Source organism: Orbicella franksi, chromosome 7 (assembly GCF_964199315.1).
Source record: "Orbicella franksi chromosome 7, jaOrbFran1.1, whole genome shotgun sequence".
Lineage (NCBI taxonomy): Eukaryota > Metazoa > Cnidaria > Anthozoa > Scleractinia > Merulinidae > Orbicella > Orbicella franksi.
In genome coordinates, this window is record NC_138151.1 from 21,391,325 (window position 1) to 21,414,875 (window position 23,551).

Genomic DNA, 23,551 nt, shown 5'->3' on the forward strand with positions numbered 1-23,551 from the left:
TGGTGTTATTTTTATTTGTCTTTCGGCAGTATAGCCAAATCTGCCTTTTGGGAATAGTACTGGAAATGTAAGCTCTTCACATAGTTTATCATTCATTAAAGACACTGGGTGCTTGTTTTCACCAGGTGCTATATTGTATATTTCTGTACCAGAAGAGCTGCTAGAGTTCTGTTCCTCAGTAAGTATTGGGTAATCTGGAATAACTGACTGCAAACATGTTTCACTGGCAGGTGATCTGTGCTCATTTAGAGGATCTTCTACCTCCTCTTCATTTAGTGCTTCATTACTATTATCTTTAGAGGCTTCTATTGCACTATTTACCTCTGAACTTGTAAGCATATTTTCAGGTTCTGCTCTGTTTTCATTGACTGTAGTATTGCTTGAATAGTTTGTTGGTGGAGAGTTTGTTAGAAAGTTAGTGTCATAATTCTCATTGTGTGTCATATCTCTCAGCTGTACATCAACATTTCCACAATCAATTTGAATATCTTTGTATAAGGGGTTATTAGCAGTTAGCCAATTAAGAGCTATCATTATGAACTCTGGTCTAACAGATTGAAAATAAACATGTCCTCTGAACTGAAGTTTTCTTGTTACTATAAGGAGAATTATACCAGATCTTTCAGGAGGACGAGGCAATATGTTACACGTTTGATCACAGTTTACTGGTATATTGCATATAGCACCTTTAATTTTTCTTTGTTGTCCTTTCGGCACAACTATTACTTTTTCAAACACGATGCGCTGTGCAATTATTGTTTGTTCTAGTTTTTTAAGATTTCCAAGCTCAATTGGTGCATTGTCAACATTTAAATTGTTCACAATTGCCTGACATGGAAGTCTTCCCTGTATGGCTTTCGAGTGACAGGTCTTGCAGATATATTCTTTTCCATCATATGATTGTATTTTAAAAATATCTTGAGATGGGTAGCTACTTGTGTTCAATTTTAAGACTGATTTTTTATAAAGTGTTCTATTACATACACAACATATATAATATTGACCTTCCATTATTTTCTTTTTACACTGCTCAACACAGGAATCCGCTGTCTTCTTACAAGTGTGTTCTGCTTTGGATTTCTCACTGAGAAGTTTTTGCTTCTTAGTGGTATCCATTGTTCTGTATTGTTCAGTTTTTTTGTTTAAAAGATCTTGTCTTTTAGCAGTTTCCATAGTTTTGTATTGTTCTACTTTCTTGTTTAACAAATCTTGTTTTTTAGCAGTGTCCATTGTTTTGAATTGTTCTGCTTTTTTGTTTAGCATTTCTTGTTTCTTGGCAGTGTCCATTGTTTTATATTTTTGTAATTGTTTCATCTTTATCTCATGTTTATTTGTCATATCCCTCACTTGTTTCTTTTCTAAGAATATTCTTTTCTTTGATGGTTCCGTTGCGTCATAGTCTTGTTTCTGTCTCTGATTTTTCATAATTTTTTTCCTTTCACTTCTGTCAACATTTGCACATGAACATGATACAAATTGTATTTTGTAATGCCCGGTAGACTTGTATTCCTTTTGAATACTGCTAACTGCCTTGACAAGTGAAGCTGTACCATTTATGTTTTTAGTATACTGAATTGTCTGTATGTGATTTTGATTATAAACCAGGACGGAATACATATATTTTGACTTCTTTGTGGGTTTATAGATACAACTGATACAATAACAGGGGAGCCACATCAAAAACCCTGTGCATTCACCATTCTTTATTACAGCATTTTCGAGAATTGATTTGCTCTGAAGTGAATCACATAATAGTCCTTCCTTGTCACTGAAAACATTAAAGCTTACTTCAGCTCCACAAACATCAACTGTTTTTGGTAAATTAGATGATGATATGCACTCATTTAAACATAGATTGTCACACACTCTTTTGCTATTGTCTACAATAGTAGCTGAAGTGTTTGAATTCCAATAACTACACGATTTCATTATAGAGTAGCAGAGAGAGTAGATGGCTACAACCCAACTTAGATTGAAATTTACAGTCTCATGTGCATAGTTCTGAGGAAGTACTATGCTATTTTGAACTGCATTAACGTGTACTCCCTTCACCTCAAACATATCATTGTTATGTAGGCTCTGAAAATAGCATACTAAGCTATCAAGTGATGATGCTTCGAGAAGCACACATGTACCTTGAGGATGGCCTATGCTGTTTACATCCCTTGCATGAGAATCAAATATTTTGTACCCTATATCAACATTACAATAGACAGAAACACCAATACATCCCACAGTTAATACAAAAATTGGTGTAGTTTTGAGATAATAGTGATTCAAAGGCTATTTGTAAAGAGGTACAGCACTGATATCCCTCTATTGCAGTCTCTTGACCTACAGTACCAGTGTAGCTTTCACTGTATTCTAGTTGATAGTCAGTATCAAGCAGATTTAACATTGTAGGTAATTCTGTCTGCATTAAATAGGACTGTCTGGCTAACTGAGACAAACTTGAATACAACTGATTCCCAATATTCATTATTTGAATGAGGTCATTCGCAGAACTGATTCCTTGTTTCTTGTCGTAAATCAAAGAGCACAAACTCATTGCAACACATTGTTGTCCCGCATTTTGTCCAAATACCAACTCATTGCCTTGACTATATGGTGCTGCTATTGTTTTGCTGAGGTCAACATACATTGGGCGAGGGCCAGGGTTCTTTTCTACATCTGTGCTCAGTTTAAATTTACAATTCGCTACATGAGTTTGACTTTTGTAAAGACACATAACCCTGTTACAACAAAACAATGAGCAATATCATTCAGTTCGAGATTTAAACTTTATTATACTTTTACGAAGTGTCTCAGAGGACGGGATTTAAGCTTAAGCTTATGTTTCCTAACCTTAATATAAGAATGCATTTTTGAAGACTGAGGTGTACTCGAACACATACAGTTGTAAACAGATTCTCTAACCTTTCTGCTCTTGTTGCTCAGTCGTTGTAGAGTTCGTACTGGGATTCTACTTGGTTCACGATCACGTCTAAAAATACGATGACGCTTCTGAAGATGCTTTTATCAAGATTATGATTTGATGGCTCATTTGGGATAACATGATTCTCGATAGGTTCACTCATAAATGTTCGCTCGTAAATTGATCTCTCGTGAGCCTTGCGGACCGACCCGTCCCGAAAACGCTCAACTTCTTTTAGTGTGGGTCTACCGCAAACGGTGTTCGTTTTTATGTGATTTCATCGCCTAGAAGTCATAGAATCCGTGCTACATACTTTCAACGACGACAACTTTCTGATCACCATGTGCTCAGCTGCCTACTCTACGCATGCGTAGGTCTGACTGGGACTTGACGCATGCGCTTTAGAGCCCGGACGGCGATTTGTGACTGAACGTGGAAAAAAAGAACGGGGTTGGTAACGTTACCTGACAAATAGGGGCGTCTGACATATAGGGGCGCTATATCAAAATACCAAAAGTTTATCATTACCTCTGCATGGTTAATGTGTCACACTAGTAATAAAAGGTTTAAAATGACAGCTTTGGACTTATAACAAAGTGTTAAAACGACAGCTTTTGACTTCTACGGGAAGGAAAAGACTAATAATGAATTGGTTCGCTGAGTTGAGGTTCGAAGAATGGAGGTGTCGAGAAAGATCCAATTAGATCCACTGAAGAAAGATCCATCTAGATCCACTACAACGAATGCTTTCTTTGTCAGTATTTGTTAAGTCCTAAACTTTCTAAATTCGGAATATTTTTCAGGATTTCATAATTCTTAAGAGAGTCATAAATGGCCGAAGTCTCCTCCTACATGTATTGCGACTCAAGTTCAGTAAACTTTAATTTGAATGGGGCGATCTGTTCCTGAAATTGTCACAGAATTGTTACAAACAACTTAAGCCACGCGTTTTGGCAAATTCATGAATGCTTCATGTTTTCAAAACTGATCAATCTATCGCGTAGTCTCTTTCGCAGCCGTTGTTGCGAAGGAATCTACATCGTATCTATCACGGGAAAAATACAATACATCGTTTTCAATGTCACGCAATAAGAAAATAAATACAACACCATACAGTACTAGTGGATAAAGTCAAGAAATAGGTAAAGAAGATCATTATTTTTCGTACGGTTAGGTCTTTGCGTTTTCCTAAACTTAAGACATTCGTATAAATTTTTCACAGAACTTTATGGAGCCCACAGTACGGAAACGCCGTGTTGGATTACCTTCGTGGTCAACTAAATATGACGGCCGGAAATATTTTAAACATCTGGAACTTACTTTGGCTATCTAGGCGATCGATTATCTGTATTGAGCAAACGAGCATTTGGATTTAAGCACATTTCCTAATGCTCCAACTTCTAAAAAGGCTAAAATACTTGAGATAGTTATATATTTTTCTACAAACGCGATCGTAGCTCCATGTCACGCTCCACTGCCATCAAAATACTCTGTTTAAATTGTAAACAGATATAAATTTACCGTCTCTTATGCCTGGCTCTCAAGTTTTGTCTACGTACACGTATTTAGAGAGGTAAGATTCGAGGCCTTAATAATTCCCATTTACGGCAAACAGCATATATTAATGTTTTGGCATTTCTCTTGTATACTCCGACATATAAGGGCATATGACAAATAGGTGCATCTGACATATAGGGGCATCTGACATATAGGGGCATCTGACAAATAGGGGCATCTGACATATAGGGGCAGCTGACATATAGGGGCGTCTGACATATAGGGGCGTCTGACAAATAGGGGCATCCGATATATAGGGGCATCTGACAAATAGGGGCATCTGACAAATAGGGGCGTCTGACATATAGGGGCATCTGACAAAAAGGGGCATCTGACATATAAGGGCGTCTGACAAATAGGGGCATCTGACAAAAAGGGGCATCTGACAAATAGGGGCATCTGACAACAAGGGGTATGTGACATATAGGGGCATCTGACAAATAGGGGCGTCTGACATATAGGGGCATCTGACAAATAGGGGCATCTGACAACTACGGGTATGTGACATATAGGGGCATTTGACAAATAGGGGCGTCTGACATATAGGGGCATCTTACAAAAAGGGGCATCTGACATATAAGGGCGTCTGACAAATAGGGGCATCTGACAAATAGGGGCATCCGACATATAGGGGCATCTGACAAATAGGTGCATCTGACAAATAGGGGCGTCTGACAAATAGGGGCGTCTGACAAATAGGGGCGTCTGATAAATAGGGGCGTCTGACATATAGGGGCGTCTGACAAATAGGGGCATCTGACAAATAGGGGCGTCTTACAAATAGGGGCATCTGACAAATTGCTGGTTTTCAGTGTCACGCCATTCAAAATAGATGAAAATAAAAATCAAAACCGTTCAATAGATACAGTCCAGAATCTGGAAAATGAAAGAAGGTAAATATGCAAAGACTCTCGCCAAGATTCTGGTCAAAGCAATTTTTGTTATGCGCGATACGTGGAGAAATGTTTTACCGAAATTTATAGAGATTTGTATGGAGACGCCATGCTGATGCCCATCCGTATGGGCACCAGCATGGCGGCCGGAAACCAACAGAAAAATCTGTCACTGAGTTTTGCTACAAAAGCGTGAATTTATCCCTGGAATAACTCGAAAACATTAAAATAATACTTTTCCTAAGACATGAACTATTCAGATAGCCAAGTTCCCCGAAATAAGCCACTTTTTTCATTATGCTGACAGCTCTCTAGGCCGTCATGTAAATGCCGCGTCACGTAAAAGCTTAAAAATTCAAGCGTATTGTATCACAAAACCAAGAGCCCATTCGGAGCAAAACTTTGTGTGAATATTACTTTTTAGCTCCTCTTATACATCATTAAAGTAAAATCTCAGGGAGATCAATAGTTTTGTAGTTCGAATTTTAGTGACGTCGTGTGAAAACCAGCTATAGGGGCGTCTGACATATAGGGGCATCTGACATATAGGGGCATCTGACAAATAGGGGCATCTGACAAATAGGGGCATATGGCGAATAGGGACATCTGACAAATAGGGGCATCTCACATATAGGGGCATCTGACAAATAGGGGAATCCGACATATTTGGGGAGTCCGACATATATGGGCGTCTGACATATAGGGGCATATGACAAATAAAGGGAATCCGACAAATAGGGGCGTCTGACATATAGGAGTTTCTGACAAATAGGGGCATATAACATGTAGGGGCTTCGGACATATAGGGGCTTCTGACATATAGGGCCATCTGACAGATGGGGGCATCTGACATATAGGGGCGTTTGACATATAGGGGCATCGGATTTAAGGGTCAATAGCACATCCGAAATTCTCTGTATAAATGTGAGCTGTTGCCATTCCAAGGCAGGCCTTTTTACACCTTTTTGCTTCTATTACAGCTGTTTTAAATATAGCTCTGATCACTATTAAACTATACAGCAATAAAAGCAGGGAATTCCATTGATAGTTGATTTATGTTCCATAGAAGGGATCATCGTAATCGGCGTGGATCATAAATGTTACAAACTTCAAATGGTTCTTCTCACCATGCAATATAGTATATGTATTCGTATAAATCAGAGTGCACTAACAAGTATTAAGTATTTACACTACCAGTGTAAATCAACAGTGGATTAAATCCTTGATCCCAGCCGCTTTCGTACGATTACTCATTTATTATGTAAATTTCAAAATCAGGAAACCGCCTGCATCAATTTGCAGTGCATTACAAATAAAGGATGAATGCCAAATTGGCCTCCTCTCCGCCAAACTTAGTAAAGTAGTAATTTCTTGGTTATACCATAAGTCCAAGAATGATTGAACACAACAACGAACGAACCAATTACAGAAGATGAAATGCTGTGGGGATTTCAGGGGTTACAACTTGCCTTATTTTTGTCAGCTGCTAAAAGACATCAACTACTTGTGAAGTCAGTCACCACATAATTGACTTATGATGTTCACAACAAATGAACATTGGATGTTTACACTTATGTCCAGCAGCAAGTATTGTGTATCAAGTAAATACATGTACATCGTATTTCTAAAACAATAAAGAAGTTTTGGCGTTCGCAGCAATGGGTCACATGCCAGCAGTATTTCAATTTTTGCGCCATCGGATTTGGTTCTAAGTACCTTTTACGATGTTGTAATTAAGATCAATGAAAACTATCTTATCGCTTGTAAAATTCCTTTGAAAATGTGACCTATTGTGCTCGAAAAAGACAATCAGCCACTATTTTTCTTTTTAACTTGATTTCATTACAAATATTGTTTTCTAAAACCCCCATTTACTTCAGTAAGTGTTAATTCAGTTTAACTTGTCTCTACATTAATTATATGGCTTCTTTAAACAATTTCTTTAATTACTTTGAAGCCAACACGAAATATTCATTTCTAACTGCCTAACTAAGTTAATGAAATATTATATAATTAATAGGTACGGTAAATATTAAAAATCAAATTTCATTCTAACGTGCAAAGTGTAAACTTCAAACAATAGACAGGACAAACACGAAAATGGCCGTTTTTTTTGTTTCGCAGAATATGAAAAAATGCTTTTTATTGTTATGATCGTTACCATTATCTTATTGTTTGAAGTTTACAGTCTGGACATTAAACGTAATGGTGATTCCAGGTTGTGGCTGTGGTTGTGGCTGTGGTTGTGGCTGTGGTTTGGCCTTTATGTGCTTCAACTTTTTTTGCCGAGTTCTGTTGGCTCGGTACTGATAAAAGCGGTGGCCCTTTCGGCCACAATTCCAGCATTTCCCTTTGTTTGCCTCTGGAAAATTGAAAAGATTTATTTTAAATTTAGTACTATTTCAGAGGCAGCACAAATTGAAGCCCTCGCTGGGGTGACTTTATGGTCTTCCCGACGTTTTCGCTATAGGTCTCTATAAGCAATAATCCTTCTCGCTTTGTGCTTCACAACCGAATGTGCGATGATCAATTGGACTATTCCTATCTTGCACATCAGTTTGCTATCTCAACAGAAGGTTCGTGGTTTTCGAGTCCGTATCGTAGACTTGCTACTATTTGTAAGTTACTTTTGCCAGGACTATGGTGCTTGTTTCCCACCAAATTGTCTGTCAATATCTAAGGTAGTCAGTTCCCCATTCTAAAAAAAAAAAAAAATCTTCGGTTGTTTTTCTGTTTTTCTGTTTAATAAAATTAAACCTATAGGTCATCTGACAGGATATCTAAGGAGGCGTTCAGGCGTAGGTTCTGGAAAAAAAGGTCTCTTATATGTCTAACAGTAGCATCGCTGTACAAACGATGCTTCTGCAATATGAGCTAAAGTGGTTTACCTCTATCTCTTTTCCGCCTTTCTTCAATTAACTTTTCCCTCTCCTCCTTTCTTCGTCGCTCAACTTCCTCCTGGTGACGGTTTCTTCGCGCCTCATCTAATGATCACAGGGAAACTTATCAATGTGGTGAACTAAGCATGTATAGTCACCGAATAAACACTTAGGGAAAATACGAAATTGTCATACAAACTACCTGGCAATGCACACTCGTAGCCTGGACCTTCACTTTTTTTTTTTCAGGGCCTTGAAGCTCTTGCCTGGCTTACCCTTTATGAGGCCCGGACTGCTGAGTAGCTATGTACTGTCCTCGTCGATTTTCGTTTTGGGTTTTCACGAAATTTCAACTTCCACTATTACAACGCAAGGAGCATGGGTAATTTTGATCTCGCAAGAGCGTAATTAAATGAAGTGTGCTGAACAGCTTCTGTCTACTTAGTTAAGTATTTCAGAAGTCACTGCTATTCCTCTCATCTTGAATTAAGTAATAATACGTATTCTAATTGATACAAGTAAAATATGACAACCATTGTTTACCTCTGTCAAGACCAAAACGCTTGGCCCTCTCTTGTAGTCTACTCTTTTCGCGGTCTTCACGACGGGATCTACGCTCATCACCTAACGATCCCCGAAAAAAAAAAATCTATCAATAGACTAAAACAGGTGTGATGAGAAAAATATGACCTTGGCGACGAGTTCAGCTGAGACGAGTATGAATTGGCAACAACTAGAGTCACTGTATTCTACTTCGGTGCCAGAAAGTTGAATCAACATTGCTATAATTTAAACTACTGCATTGATTAGTGCTGCATTGCCTAAAATAAGTTTAACATATTCTTACTTTCACGCGCTTGGACTCCCGACATTTCCGAGATCTTGCTTACCTGAAATAAAGACAATTTGAAATTGAACTTTTCGATTTGTTTTTCCTTGCCCGTTAAACATGTCTTTCCTCTCCAAGTCATGGCAGGCGTGCATAATCCATCATGCGGAATGCTTGCACGGTCTTGGTCATTCACCATTGCAATGCTTTTAAAGTGTGATCAAGTCTGCTGTTCTTCTCAACTGAAGGTTAATTAAGGCACTTCAGGAGTCAGCATTATTCTGCTGTTCTTCTCAACTGAATGCTAATGAAAAAACTTCAGGAGTCAGCACTATTCTGCTGTTCGTCTCAACTGAAGGCTAATTAAGCAATTCAGGAGTCAGCTATGTACACTTTTCCGCGTTTTCGGCATTCTGCTGTTCTTCTCAACAGTAGGCGTGCCTTTACTACATACATCAAAATAATGCTAAAAAGGAGGGACACCCTTAACACTTTGCCGTAAGAACAGTGACCTCGTTTATTTCTACATTACAGTAAGGTTTTGGTAGTTCGGCCTGTTTACTTTTTACACACTGGATAAGACGTTTTCCAATCTTTTTGAATAACTTACCGTGGGGTTGTTGAGATGTAGAAATTGCACCTTGTTCACCGTGTGCCATTTCATGTATGACAACACTCAAAAATGATGCATCTGTCTCTAACTCTTCGTGAAAGATGACAATGTAGAAGTCGTACTTAGGGTTGTGGAGATAATGCGTACAACCAAGCTTCCTAGTCGTGTCTTTGGTTATGCTCGCGTGGTCTTCAGCAGACATGCATCCTATGTGAGTTTTGCCATCCGGGAAAGGAAAGTCTTGATAAATTCCAGCAATTGCCGTGTACAGCTCTTGAACGCGCTTACTTTCCACTGCGTAATTTGCTGCCACACGCCGTAGTTGCTGCACTTTGCCTTCGTTTTGTTTCCTTTCAGTTTCCTTCTTTTGCTCCCTTTCGAAGACATCTTGGCACGGTTTGCACCGCCACTGTGCGTTGTTAAAATTACCCATTTCGCACTTACCGTGAAACCAACGTTTGCAGGCAATACATAGCACCATCTCATTGCCATCGTCAGGCATTCTACAGTGACAGTGAACAGGACAGCGCCACTCATAAAGAATATCCGTGTCTGTTTTTTGGAAAGTGCTGCAGGCTTTCTCGACGAACAAAGCCATGTCTTGTTTTTCGAAGCTATTGAGTAACTCTTGACGCATAATTTTTTGATCAAAACGCTCTCTCGCTGGATCTCTTCCCAGGCACAGCAATGTCTCAAAGGCTATTGCAAATAAACCACAGTCATTCCCTCCTTCCTGTTGTTGCACGTCGTCAACCAAAAAGGTTACATCATTGGGAGGCTGCATTATTTGGCAAACGCTCTGTTCTACGCTTGTGGGGTACCTAATCTTTGTATCTTTATTTTTGTCCACCCCGTGAAGGCTATCGTATATGGAGACTTCTAACCTGAGATTTTGTGCATTAGACAAAGTTATCCAGTGGTTGCCCCGCACATTTACAATTTGTACAAATCCGTCTATAGAGAGCGAATGGGGAAAACCATCTTTCTTTGCTAAGATAACGTCTGCCAGACCGGCGAAATTCGGTGCTATCTTCCTCATCAGTTTCATTGCGTTTCATTGTCAGATGCCCCTATATGTCAGATGCCCCTATTTGTCAGATGCCCCTATTTGTCAGATGCCCCTATATGTCAGATGCCCCTATTTGCCAGATGCCATTATATGTCATGTGCCCCCATATGTCAGATGCCCCTATATGTCAGACGCCCCTATTTGCAGATGCCCCTATATGTCAGATGCCCCTATTTGTCAGATGTCCCTATTTGTCAGATGCCCCTATATGTCAGATGCCCCTATTTGTCAGATGCCCCTATTTGTCAGATGCCCCTATATGTCAGATGCCCCTATTTGTCAGATGCCATTATATGTCATGTGCCCCTATATGTCAGATGCTCCTATTTGTCAGATGCCCCTATATGTCATGTGCCCATATCTGTCAGATGCACCTATTTGTAAGACGCCCCTATTTGTCAGACGCCCTTATATGTCATGTGGCCCTATATGTCAGCGGCCCCTATTTCTCGGATGCACCTATATGTCATGTGCCCCTATATGTCAGATGCCCCAATATGTCAGATGCCCCTATATGTCAGATGGCACTATACGTTAGATGCCCTTATATGTCATGTGCCCCTATATGTCAGATGCCCCTATATGTCAGACGCCCCTATTTGTACGATTCCCCTATGAGTCATGTGCCTCTATATGTCAGATGCAACTATTTGTAAGAACCCCCTATTTGTCAGACGCCCCTATTTGTCAGATGCCCCTAATTGTCAGATGCCCCTATATGTCAGATGCCCTTATATGTCATGCGCCCCTATATGTCAGATGCCCCTATATGTCAGACGTCCCTATTTGTCAGACGCCCCTATATGTCAGACGCCCCTATTTGTCAGATGCCCCTATATGTCAGATGCCCTTATATGTCATGTGCCCCTACATGTCAGATGCACCTATTTGTAAGAAGCCCCTATTTGTCAGACGCCCTTATATGTCGGACGCCCCTATTTGTCAGATGCCCCTAGATGTCAGATGCCCTTATATGTCATGTGCCTCTATATGTCAGATGCACCTATTTGTAAGAGGCCCCTATTTGTCAGACGCCCTTATATGTCGGACGCCCCTATTTGTCAGATGCCCCTAGATGTCAGATGCCCTTATATGTCATGTGCCTCTATATGTCAGATGCACCTATTTGTAAGAGGCCCCTATTTGTCAGACGCCCTTATATGTCGGACGCCCCTATTTGTCAGATGCCCCTAGATGTCAGATGCCCTTATATGTCATGTGCCCCTATATGTCAGAAGCCCCTATTTGTCAAATGCCCCTATATGTCATGTGCCCCTATATGTCAGATGCACCTATTTGTAAGACGCCCCTATTTGTCAGACGCCCTTATATGTCGGACGCCCCTATTTGTCAGATGCCCCTAGATGTCAGATGCCCTTATATGTCATGTGCCCCTATATGTCAGAAGCCCCTATTTGTCAAATGCCCCTATATGTCATGTGCCCCTATATGTCAGATGCACCTATTTGTAAGACGCCCCTATTTGTCAGACGCCCTTATATGTCAGCTCCCCCTATTTGGGAGATGCCCCTATATGTCAGATGCCCCTATATGTCAGATGCCCTTATATGTCAGACGCCCCTATTTCTCAGATGCCCCTATTTGTCAGACGCCCTTATATGTCAGACGCCCCTTTTTGTCAGATGCCCCTATTTGTCAGATGCCCTTATATGTCAGATGCCCCTATATGTCAGATGCCCTTATCTGTCATGTGCCCCTATATGTCAGATGCACCCATTTGTAAGACGCCCCTATTTGTCAGACGCCCTTATATGTCAGACGCCCCCATATGTCAAATGCCCCTAATTGTCAGATGCCCCTATATGTCAGATGCCCCTATTTGTCAGATGCCCCTATATGTCATGTGCCCCTATATGTCATCTGCCCCTATATGTCAGACGCCCCGATATGTCAGATGCCCCGATATGTCATCTGCCCCTATTTGTCAGACGCCCCTATATGTCAGACGACCCTATTTGTCAGATGCCCCTAATTTTCAGATGCCCCTATATGTCAGATGCCCCTATTTGTCAGATGCCCCTATATGTCAGATGCCCGTATTTGTCAGATGCCTCTATATGTCAGATGCCCCTATATGTCATGTGCCCCTATATGTCAGGTGCGTGAGGTATACAAGAGAAATGCCAAAACATTAATAGATGCTGTTTGCCGTAAATGGGAATTATTAATATCTCCAATCTTACCTCTCTAAATACGTGTACGTAAAACAAAACTTGAGAGCCAGGCATAAGAGACGGTTAATTTAAATCTGTTTACACTTCAACCAGCGTATTTTTGATGCAAGTGGAGCGTGACACGGAGTTGCGATCGCGTTTGGCGAAAAATATGTATCTAACTCAAGTTATTTAGCCTTTTTAGAAGTTAGAGCATTAGGAAAAGTGCTTAATCGTAAATGCTCGTTTTTTCAATACAGATAATCAATAGCATAGATAGCGAAAATAAGCTGCGTAATATTTCCGGCCGCCATATTGGTTGACCACGAAAGTAATCCAACACGGCGTTTCCAAACTGTGAGCTCCGTAATTTCGTGCGAAACATTTCTACGAATGTCTTAAGTCTGGGAGAACGCAAAGACCTAACACTAAGAAAAATAATGATCTTCTTTATCTATTTCTTGACTTTATCCACTAGTACTATATGGTGTATTTCTTTTTTGTTGCGTGACATTGAAAACGATCAGTATTGTACTTTTCCCGTCATAGATACGATGCAGATTCCTTTGCAATAACTGCTGCGAAAGAGACTACGCGATAAATTAATCAATTTTGAAAACATGAAGCATTGATGAATTCACCAAAACCTAATAGCCCAGATCCGCGCGTGGCTTAAGTTGTTTGGATCAATTCTGTAACAATTTCACAAACAGATCGTCCCATTCAAATTAAAGTTTATTGAACTTGAGTCGCAATACATCTAGTAGACTTCAGCCATTTATAGATCTCTTAAGAATTACGAAATCCTGAAAAATGCTCCGCATTATTCATACTGAAACGTAGAAAATTTGTACATCTAGTGAATGTAGATTTCTTGACACCTCCATTCTTCGAACCTCAGCTCAGCGAACCGATTTATTATTAGTGTTTTCCTTCCTCTAATAGTCGCTACTGATTAGAAGTCAAAAGCTGTCATTTTAACACAAACCATTTATTGGTAGTGTGACACATTAACCATGCAGAGGTAATGATAAACTTTTGGTATTTTGATATAGCGCCCCTATATGTCGGACGCCCCTATTTGTCAGATGCCCCTATTTGTCAGATGCCCCTATTTGTCAGACGCCCTTATATGTCAGATGCCCCTTTTTGTCAGATGCCCCTATATGTCAGACGCCCCTATTTGTCAGATGCCCCTATTTGTCAGACGCCCTTATATGTCAGATGCCCCTTTTTGTCAGATGCCCCTATATGTCAGACGCCCCTATTTGTCAGATGCCCCTATTTGTCAGACGCCCCTATATGTCAGACGCCCCTATATGTCAGCTGCCCCTATATGTCAGATGCCCCTATTTGTCAGATGCCCCTATATGTCAGATGCCCCTATATGTCAGATGCACCTATTTGTCATATGCCCTTATATGTCGGAGTAGACAAGAGAAATGCCAAAACATTAATATATGCTGTTTCCGTAAATGGGAATTATTAACGCCTCGAATCTTACCTCTCTAAATACGTGTACGTAGACAAAACTTGAGAGCCAGGCATAAGAGACGGTAAATTTATATCCGTTTAAAATTCAAACAGAGTATTTTGATGGCAGTGGAGCGTGACATGGAGCTACGATCGCGTTTGTAGAAAAATATATAACTATCTCAAGTATTTTAGCCTTTTTAGAAGTTGGAGCATTAGGAAATGTGCTTAAATCCAAATGCTCGTTTGCTCAATACAGATAATCGATCGCCTAGATAGCCAAAGTAAGTTCCAGATGTTTAAAATATTTCCGGCCGTCATATTTAGTTGACCACGAAGGTAATCCAACACGGCGTTTCCGTACTGTGGGCTCCATAAAGTTCTGTGAAAAATTTATACGAATGTCTTAAGTTTAGGAAAACGCAAAGACCTAACCGTACGAAAAATAATGATCTTCTTTACCTATTTCTTGACTTTATCCACTAGTACTGTATGGTGTTGTATTTATTTTCTTATTGCGTGACATTGAAAACGATGTATTGTATTTTTCCCGTGATAGATACGATGTAGATTCCTTCGCAACAACGGCTGCGAAAGAGACTACGCGATAGATTGATCAGTTTTGAAAACATGAAGCATTCATGAATTTGCCAAAACGCGTGGCTTAAGTTGTTTGTAACAATTCTGTGACAATTTCAGGAACAGATCGCCCCATTCAAATTAAAGTTTACTGAACTTGAGTCGCAATACATGTAGGAGGAGACTTCGGCCATTTATGACTCTCTTAAGAATTATGAAATCCTGAAAAATATTCCGAATTTAGAAAGTTTAGGACTTAACAAATACTGACAAAGAAAGCATTCGTTGTAGTGGATCTAGATGGATCTTTCTTCAGTGGATCTAATTGGATCTTTCTCGACACCTCCATTCTTCGAACCTCAACTCAGCGAACCAATTCATTATTAGTCTTTTCCTTCCCGTAGAAGTCAAAAGCTGTCGTTTTAACACTTTTTTATAAGTCCAAAGCTGTCATTTTAAACCTTTTATTACTAGTGTGACACATTAACCATGCAGAGGTAATGATAAACTTTTGGTATTTTGATATAGCGCCCCTATATGTCAGACGCCCCTATTTGTCAGGTAACGTTACCAACCCTAGTGGAAAAAAAAGAAAAACGGAGCCGAAATTTAAACCCAGGCCTCACTGCCTGGGTAATGACTGTATATTCGTAAGCAACAGACTGGTTTTCTTTTCAAGGCAATCCACTAATCTCCGGCTCCCATTCACTTCTGTAACCAAACATTTTTGTGGCTCGCTGCATCGACGGAGCGGGTTAGCACTATCAACTTGGGTCTTGCGGAACGGACTTGACTGGTAGAAAAGCTTGGCAGAGCTCAAGCGGCCATTCGTAACTTTAGTGTCAGCAGTAATATAGGGGAATCCTTGTTTACAATATTTGCCTCATTAGCATGAGCAATTCAGTTTCTGATGGAGCCACAAATAAATCAGTTCTGAATATTGAAAGGCAGGGGCGGGGGAGAACACTCTGCGACGCCTGGCACTCTTTGTGTATCTGAATCATCCAACAAAAAATGACGTCACATCCGGTAAAAAAGAGCACTGAGCGGCAAAATCAAATTTGAATATGGCATAATAGTTCTCTCAGTAAGTAAAATGGCAATATTTTGCAATCGGCCGGATATTTTTAACGTTTTATTTGGCTACGATAAACAAAATTTTGTCTTCTTCCTCGTCATATCAGTTTGTTTGAAGGACAGGGTAATTATTTATTCAAAAACACGCTGTTTTGAAGGCGTGTTTTTTACGAAATGTCGCCATTTCTTCCTCGCTGAATTCCACAGGAGTCATCGTTTGTGTGGAAATAATGAATTTTAGGTAAGTTGCACTCAATTCAAATATCCTATTCTCTTAGGTGGGCATCACACTAAGAAAAATGCACAATGACAGGTTTCTAGACATGGGCGAACCTTATTAACAGAAGCGCATTTTTTAAAATTTACTGTTGCCAACACTCGAGAGTACTTGAGTGCTGTTAATCGTGTCACTGCAAGAATAGACCCACACACATAACACGCTTTGCAGAACGTTCTTGCCGATCGACACTAACACAAACTCATGTGTTTGCTCATGACTCAAACTGATACCATAAAATATGTTACGATTGGTTAAGAACCTTAAACAAGATATGTTTTCCCTAAGCAATCCCTTAATTGATAAACGCTTCGTTACAGGCAGGCCGTGAACCCCTTAAAAAAGCAAGAGGATTAGTTTTAACGGCGATTAAGTAATTTGGGCGTGTCGTGGTTTTTCTCATTTATAATCAAATTTAATTTTCCGTTTCAACAGTGTTAAACGTCAGCAACGCTAAGTTCCAATACCTCACCCCCCCCCCCCCCCACCACTGAGGTCAAGCATGCACCTTTTAGTTCTTCAAACCCTCTTGTTTGCCCTGTTTGCAGACCAAGTTCCTTATTTATTAATCCCTGTCATATTGGCAACCCATTTTGAAAGGTTACTAAAAAATTGTGCATTATATTTCAATGTGCTTTCTCTATGTAATCTTACATCAAGATATTTCAATCCTTAAGGGAATGAGAGAACACTAACAATACTGACAATTTTCAGTAATTCATCACTCTTTCAATATGTCATCTAAACAAATTGTTCGTAAACAGTAGTGAAATTTCATGCCCCTACATCTAACCATAAAAGGAAGTCTGGGAACGGGCAATTAATAGCAACACAGGCTGGTGAATTTTACAAGCTAATGAACTCATGTCTAACAATGATGAGGGTAGAAAAATCTGTTTTCTAGGGATTCCATTCTTCTGGTTCTAAAATGTTGTTGAAAAGCTCTCATTTACTCTCCTCAGCCAGAATGAAAAGATTCTATAATATTGTTTATTAACCTCTTTCCAAGGGAATAGAAAAGGGATGCAGTATTCTTAAAAAGGTTTGTTAAAGGGGCACATTTACCCTTTTGCAATGTAAGGTCAACAAAAGAGGTGCCATTTCTATCAAAATGGTACAAATGTATACAAAAGGGTAAGGGGTAATGGACCTTGAGATAAGGCCTTTCCATTTAAAATTTTGTAGAAACCTCCCCCCCCCCCCCCCCCACCAGCTTGTGTAACAAAGATGTTCAAATTATTGTATTGTGAAAAAAGGCAGTTATGAAAAAACAAAACAGTGCCAAGAGATTAAGTGATTGTCAATGCAAGTTTCCATTTGTATTTTGAATTAAAGTGGGTATAACATTATCCTCAAGTATACTTTGCAGCTTCACAGAGAGGCGCCGACTGATAATGAAAACATGTTTTAACACTTAAAATTCTATTTTTACCCCTTCCCTTGTACCTTGTGATCTTTGTAGAGAAATTCTGAAAAGGTCCCCACCCCCCCTCCAAAAAAATTTCAAATTTTATATACAAATCACTTTTTTATCTTGAAAATGGTCTCAGAGATAACAAAACACTTTTATGGCTAGCTAAACTACTTATTAGGAAAATAAAAATGTTCAAGGAAAAAATGAACAGGAAGAAACAGCAACAAATTAACTTTTTTTTCAGAAGAGCTACCACTTGTACATTTTTTTAACTTACATGTAGGTCAACATAATTTGTTTTCACAATCTACCACAAAAGAAAACACCACAGAAATGAGAATTATAGTTGTGGCATCTGAGCTACATTTTTAAATGGAAACATTTCCCATAAAAAATTCTAAAATATATTCTTACCAGTACAACAACATACCAAATATATTTTGCAGAGAAGTTTAATAAAATTGATGTCGTGAAATTTTCTATTTAATTTTTGTACACCTGATCTTACAGAGTGCAACCTTTGGTTTAACTGGTTCACTTTACTGTTATGGAATAATTAAATTAATCACACCAGAGTGGCTTTGCATCTTTATTATAATTCTCATTATCAGTAGAGAAATCACACTTGTACCCTGGTCCACTAACACTCTTACGTGTATGTTAAACATGGGAAAGCAGGTTGCATCATCTAAATCAAAGCATTGTATGCCTGTGTGGGGTGCATATGCCAGGAAGTAACCACCTAATAAAAGACAAATATAAATTATGTCATTGTTTCAATGACTCACCGTAAGTGGGTATTTGCTCATTTACCACCTTAATAAACAAGATGTATTAAAGTATAATTTTTACTTCTGCTTTAAACTTTTCAAACCTACAGTTTGTTTTCACTTTCAGAGAGGTTCTTAAATTCACAAGCACCCACCCCCTCAGTCCCGATTCCTACTCTCCCATAGCCAGGATCCCATTTCAACCCTCCAACATTTCCATAATCACATTAAATCAGTAATTTTTTTTTCCAATTTTGGTCTGACTTAGATTCATCTCCACCCAGCCACGAAAGCAATGGTGGCAGATTTCCGTATATTTGTTGGTCTAGTTTACTATTGCTCTTAGATTCCCACCTCCCTTTTGACAGAATTAAATTCCATTAAAAAATAAACTACAGTAGTTTAATCAAATTAATGCAGAGGCAAACATGTATTGAACCAAAAATTACTATAATTTTGGTACGAACGATACCGAAGTATAACTTACATAATTAATATCACATCTTCTCTGTTCTAATTTAAGACAGTGCAGCTACTAATAGATTAACAACAAAAACCTAAAAACATGACTTTAGAAACACAAGTAAGTGAGAATATTGCCAGTTTTGCTTTTGCTACCAACCACTCTGCTTTTAAAAAAAATACATGGAAGATAATCACAAAGCAATAACAAAACCAACCAACCAACCTCTGGCAATTCAATAAACACACCAAATTCCCCTCCAAAATTCTCTTCAACACCTTACAGTACATGTAAATGTCAGCAGCATAAATTCAACTCAATGATTTGGCATGCTACTACCATCAAATTTTTACCCCTTGATTCAGAATTTTAGGAGTATCAAATAGAATTCCACTATAGATTACAAAAAGCACTGTTTACCTTTGCAAATATCTGCATTAGTTCTGGACATATTTAAGTTTAAAATGTGTAAAATATATGCAAATGAGAGGACTGATGATGTCATACACCAAACCCAATATAACATCAAGTGCAGACCATATATACAGCAGAGATCATTGAAACTTGGTAGCCAGTTATAGTTCTACAGGCAACACATTAATATGGCTATGAAAAATATGTTCCCAATTGGCAACTCAATCTTTTCCAGTCCCCTCTAACCCAATTTCAATAATGCAGTGATTTTCAGCTTAAAAAACATTAATCAAGGCCATGACTTCGACATTACTATTTAATAGGCTTGCTGGATCATGCAGATGAAGCACCATTGGCAAATATCAAAATGGAACTCCAAAGGTGGCCAGAAAAGCCTAGAATATCAGGGAAGGTCTGAAATGCAGTCTGTTGCCATGGTAACAAAACTGTTAAGCTCATATTATGTAGCACATCTGCAAATTGCATCGTAATAGCACTGTTCCCACTGGAGCCATGGTTCAGTAGTTTACTTGGACAATAAATTTCATAACTTTCCTGGGGAACTGGATGACCTAAATGGTATGTGGGAGACTCATAAATAAATAAATAAATAAATAAATAAATAAACAGACACTAACACTACTAACATGACAGAGTTTGGAAAATATATATATTTTTTAGTTTATGATATTTTGAAAAATTCTGCTCTCCCATCTAACATGCTGATCTTCTTTAATTTGGTACTTGAAATTGATGACAAGGGTGCTACACCTTGGCAACTTGTTGGCCAGGATATGTTGCACAGTCTTCACATCAGATAATGGGTCTGTACATATTATTTACGTATTTATTAAACAGAGATTTCCCCATCCCATCCCTATGGAAATTCCAATTTTGATTAATACTTTTCTTTAAAAAGTTTGGCTTTTGAGACCCTCCCCATCCTTGGAATTTCCAATAATCTCCTTGGGGTGGGTAATTGGACATTTTCTAGAACCACACAATAAAACAAATAAACAAACTTTAAGATAAAATTTTAAAGTATACGTCAGTGTGACATATATACATTGATTAACTTATAAAGACATGATTGATCATTGCAACTATACACAACTTAAGCAAAGGTGAAATTATAGCCTGAAAAAAAAAAAAATTAGTTGTGAACTGGATTCCAACCCAATTGACCTCTGTGATACCGGTGCAATAACTTAATTAAAGTTCTATGCTACAACATACCAAACTGCTAATTTATCATGAAGTGACACAGCTAAAGGAAAGTTGTCAAGATATCAACTTTTATGTGAATTCTAAAAGATCAATACTGACAAGTCTTCTAAATTTAAGATTATTATACCTAACAAAAGACATACAGTAGGGCACTGCACTGTGTGCTGTCTCTACACACTCTTCCAGGCAGGATAGTAATACATATACATGTATTTTTTTTTTTCTTGGAATATACTGTTACTGCATGGTCATACAAGAGGTACTAGTTGCTGCTGAGTAGTCTTAAAATAAGTGTGAACTAAGTGTGACAAAATATAATGTATATTAAATCTGCACCAGTTCAGTACAATTTAATACTAAATTTTAATCAGCTGCAAAAAAAAAATTATTGTTAACACCTGATATTACATGTACTTTGTGAAGGCTTCTGGAGGGGTTATACTTTTATAAAGTACCTGGCAGCAAGTACTATTTTGATTTAATAAAACAAGACTGTAGTAACTGCTAAGAAAATGTGTTTGGTACATTCCAGAAAAATTGGATGGGGGTCAGTGCCACCCTCTTCACAAAAGTTAAACCCTTGACCTATTTATGAACATAATCTGCGATTTTCCCTACCCCATTTATGACTGTTGCGACTGCTACAGTTGCCCCAAACATAAGTTTTGAACGACTTTTGTTGATGGTCTTATCAATAATGATGAAAATTGAGGTAGCTTATTCTAAAAAACATACCAAATTAAAGACTAGAGGGCAAAAGCCTTACCCTAGAGTATTTATGACCAAAACGGCTGAATAACCATACCCTTTGGGGCTGCACATAGCTATATATAGTGCATAGAGAAGAGTTCCCCCCCCCCCCTCCTCCCACTGGAGCAGGAATCAAAATATTATTGCATTGATGACATACTAAAAATAAAATCTCAAAATAATCAAGAGTTACATGTATGTATGGGACTTCACTATCAAAATGATGCCTGTTGCTTACTTTACATGTAAATTGTTCAGTTCCAGAAAATATCCATACTACCCCCACAGAAGGGATTGGAATTTCCTGGGGGGTGGGGGGGTTCTATAAGACCAAAAAATTTAAAGAAACGTATGAAGCTCAATAGGAATTTCCAGAGGGGTGGGGGGGGGGACTCAGAAAAATTCCCTTCCGTGGGGGAGGTATGGATATTTTCTGGAACTACACATTGCATAAATTACTCCTACAATGTGCCAGAGTTCTGTTAATCTGGTCACCAACAGGCCACAAAAATCTGACTGTATAATTAATAAATAAGAAAATGACCGACTGAGCTTTTGTTTGAGCCAGAATAGAGTGGCCATAATAACGAGGTGGCTGTGTTAACGGGGGTGGCTGTAAGGTGAGGTACATTCCACAGTAGTGATAAAGATGACACTCTCAAACACCAGAACCCATAGAGATTTTGGACAGTACATTTCGCATAATCAGTTGGAAGAGGAAGAGGGAAAATGGAAATAAAATAGAATGGCTCTTGTGTGCCAGAGACAACCCTTTCCCCGAGTTTCCCTGGCGGACCTAACTTTTCACTTATTTCTTTGCAAAATTCAACCAACTGTTTACACGAGGATCACGAACCAGACTTGGGGGCGAGACAATTATTTTTTAATTATCCTTTTTGTCTAGCTTATGCATATGTGCATATATGTTTGGTACAGTTGATGTGATGTCTTGCGGGACTTTATCAACTAAATAAATGTAGATGTAGATGTAGACTTGCCTTGGCAGGTAAAGTAACCAACAAGTTTTCTTTGAGTATACGTAAACACTTTGGCTTGCCTAACTGGAACAACTCTCAGCATGGCGAGTGTCACGTTATGTCTAGATTTAAGGTTTAAAGCAGCAAAACCCACTGTGATCAAATGACTGAGGGAAACTTAAACAAAGAGGGATAGTTGCACATTTGATTATTTAATGAGAGTTACGAATAATCATGCAGGGTCAAAAGAAAAAAATCATGCAGGGTCAACTTTTACTCGGCCTACAGGGGCTACATTTTCACATACAAACACTTGATAAAGTTGCCTCAGAGGGAGGGTTATCTTGGGTACCCGAGACCATATAAATGGGACCTGTGTTGCCTCAAAGAACACCCCCACGATTTTCAAAGGGGAAGGTCCTTAAACAGGACCTTAACTTAGGGCAGCTTCAATGGCAGATTCCCCCTGATGGCATGGATTTGAATAATTGATTTAATTACTTTTAAAGAGGACTAGAACCTAAAAATCTTGCTCGAATTTCGATCCAGCGAGACATAAGCTTCCATGCCGTGAATCAAGTTTTTACTGGGCGTTTTAAAAGCACTCACCAGAGAAAGAGACTGATGACCCCAAAGTACCAATATATATGTACTGTATCTTACTGAAAACAACAATCTTCAACCAGAGATGTGGGAATGTGGGATACTGACCTTCAGCATGCGATCCAGCTTGTCTCTTCTACCAATACACGTGAGCCAAGAGCAACAAAAGCTCTGGTGACAGCGACTTTCGGAGCTAAACGGCTTCTGTTAATTATGTTCCCGTAGTACACAGTGCAAACTATGGCCAGCAATACTTCATCCAGGTTGTTGTTAACATTATAGGCTATTGCACTTATTGTTATCACTAAATCACGAACAACAAGAACCAAAAGTCGGAACAAACCAGTTTTGCGAATGTGTAAAATTCGCCCGACGATGACCAAAGGCTCTCCGTTATTTTGCTTCAAAACAATAATAAACTTTTCTCTTTTCCCGAAATTTTTGCTTAAAAAGTCGAAGTAATGTGTCTGCAACATCTTTGCATCCTCAATATAAAATGAAACGAAACTGATGGTTTACAAATAGAGGGAAATCGTGAGTTATCGAAACGCCATTTTCTCGCTTTGTGAAACGAGCCGCGAAGCGCAGTTTAAACCGGA

General features: G+C 38.9%; 1 protein-coding gene and 1 long non-coding RNA gene across 4 annotated transcripts in view; one reads left to right on the top strand and one right to left on the bottom strand.

The window, feature by feature from the left end:
• The window catches only part of LOC145492262 (fibroblast growth factor receptor 1-A-like), an 82,819-nt gene that overhangs the window by 13,545 nt on the left and 45,723 nt on the right, over positions 1 to 23,551 (top strand). The gene's annotated exons all lie outside the window — the stretch shown is intronic.
• LOC145492536 (uncharacterized) lies at positions 7,011 to 9,177 on the bottom strand. The gene is made up of 3 exons (XR_014050008.1): positions 9,091 to 9,177; positions 8,787 to 8,867; positions 7,011 to 8,348 (listed from the first exon to the last, which is right to left on the bottom strand). It is a non-coding gene; the product is annotated as an uncharacterized LOC145492536 (long non-coding RNA).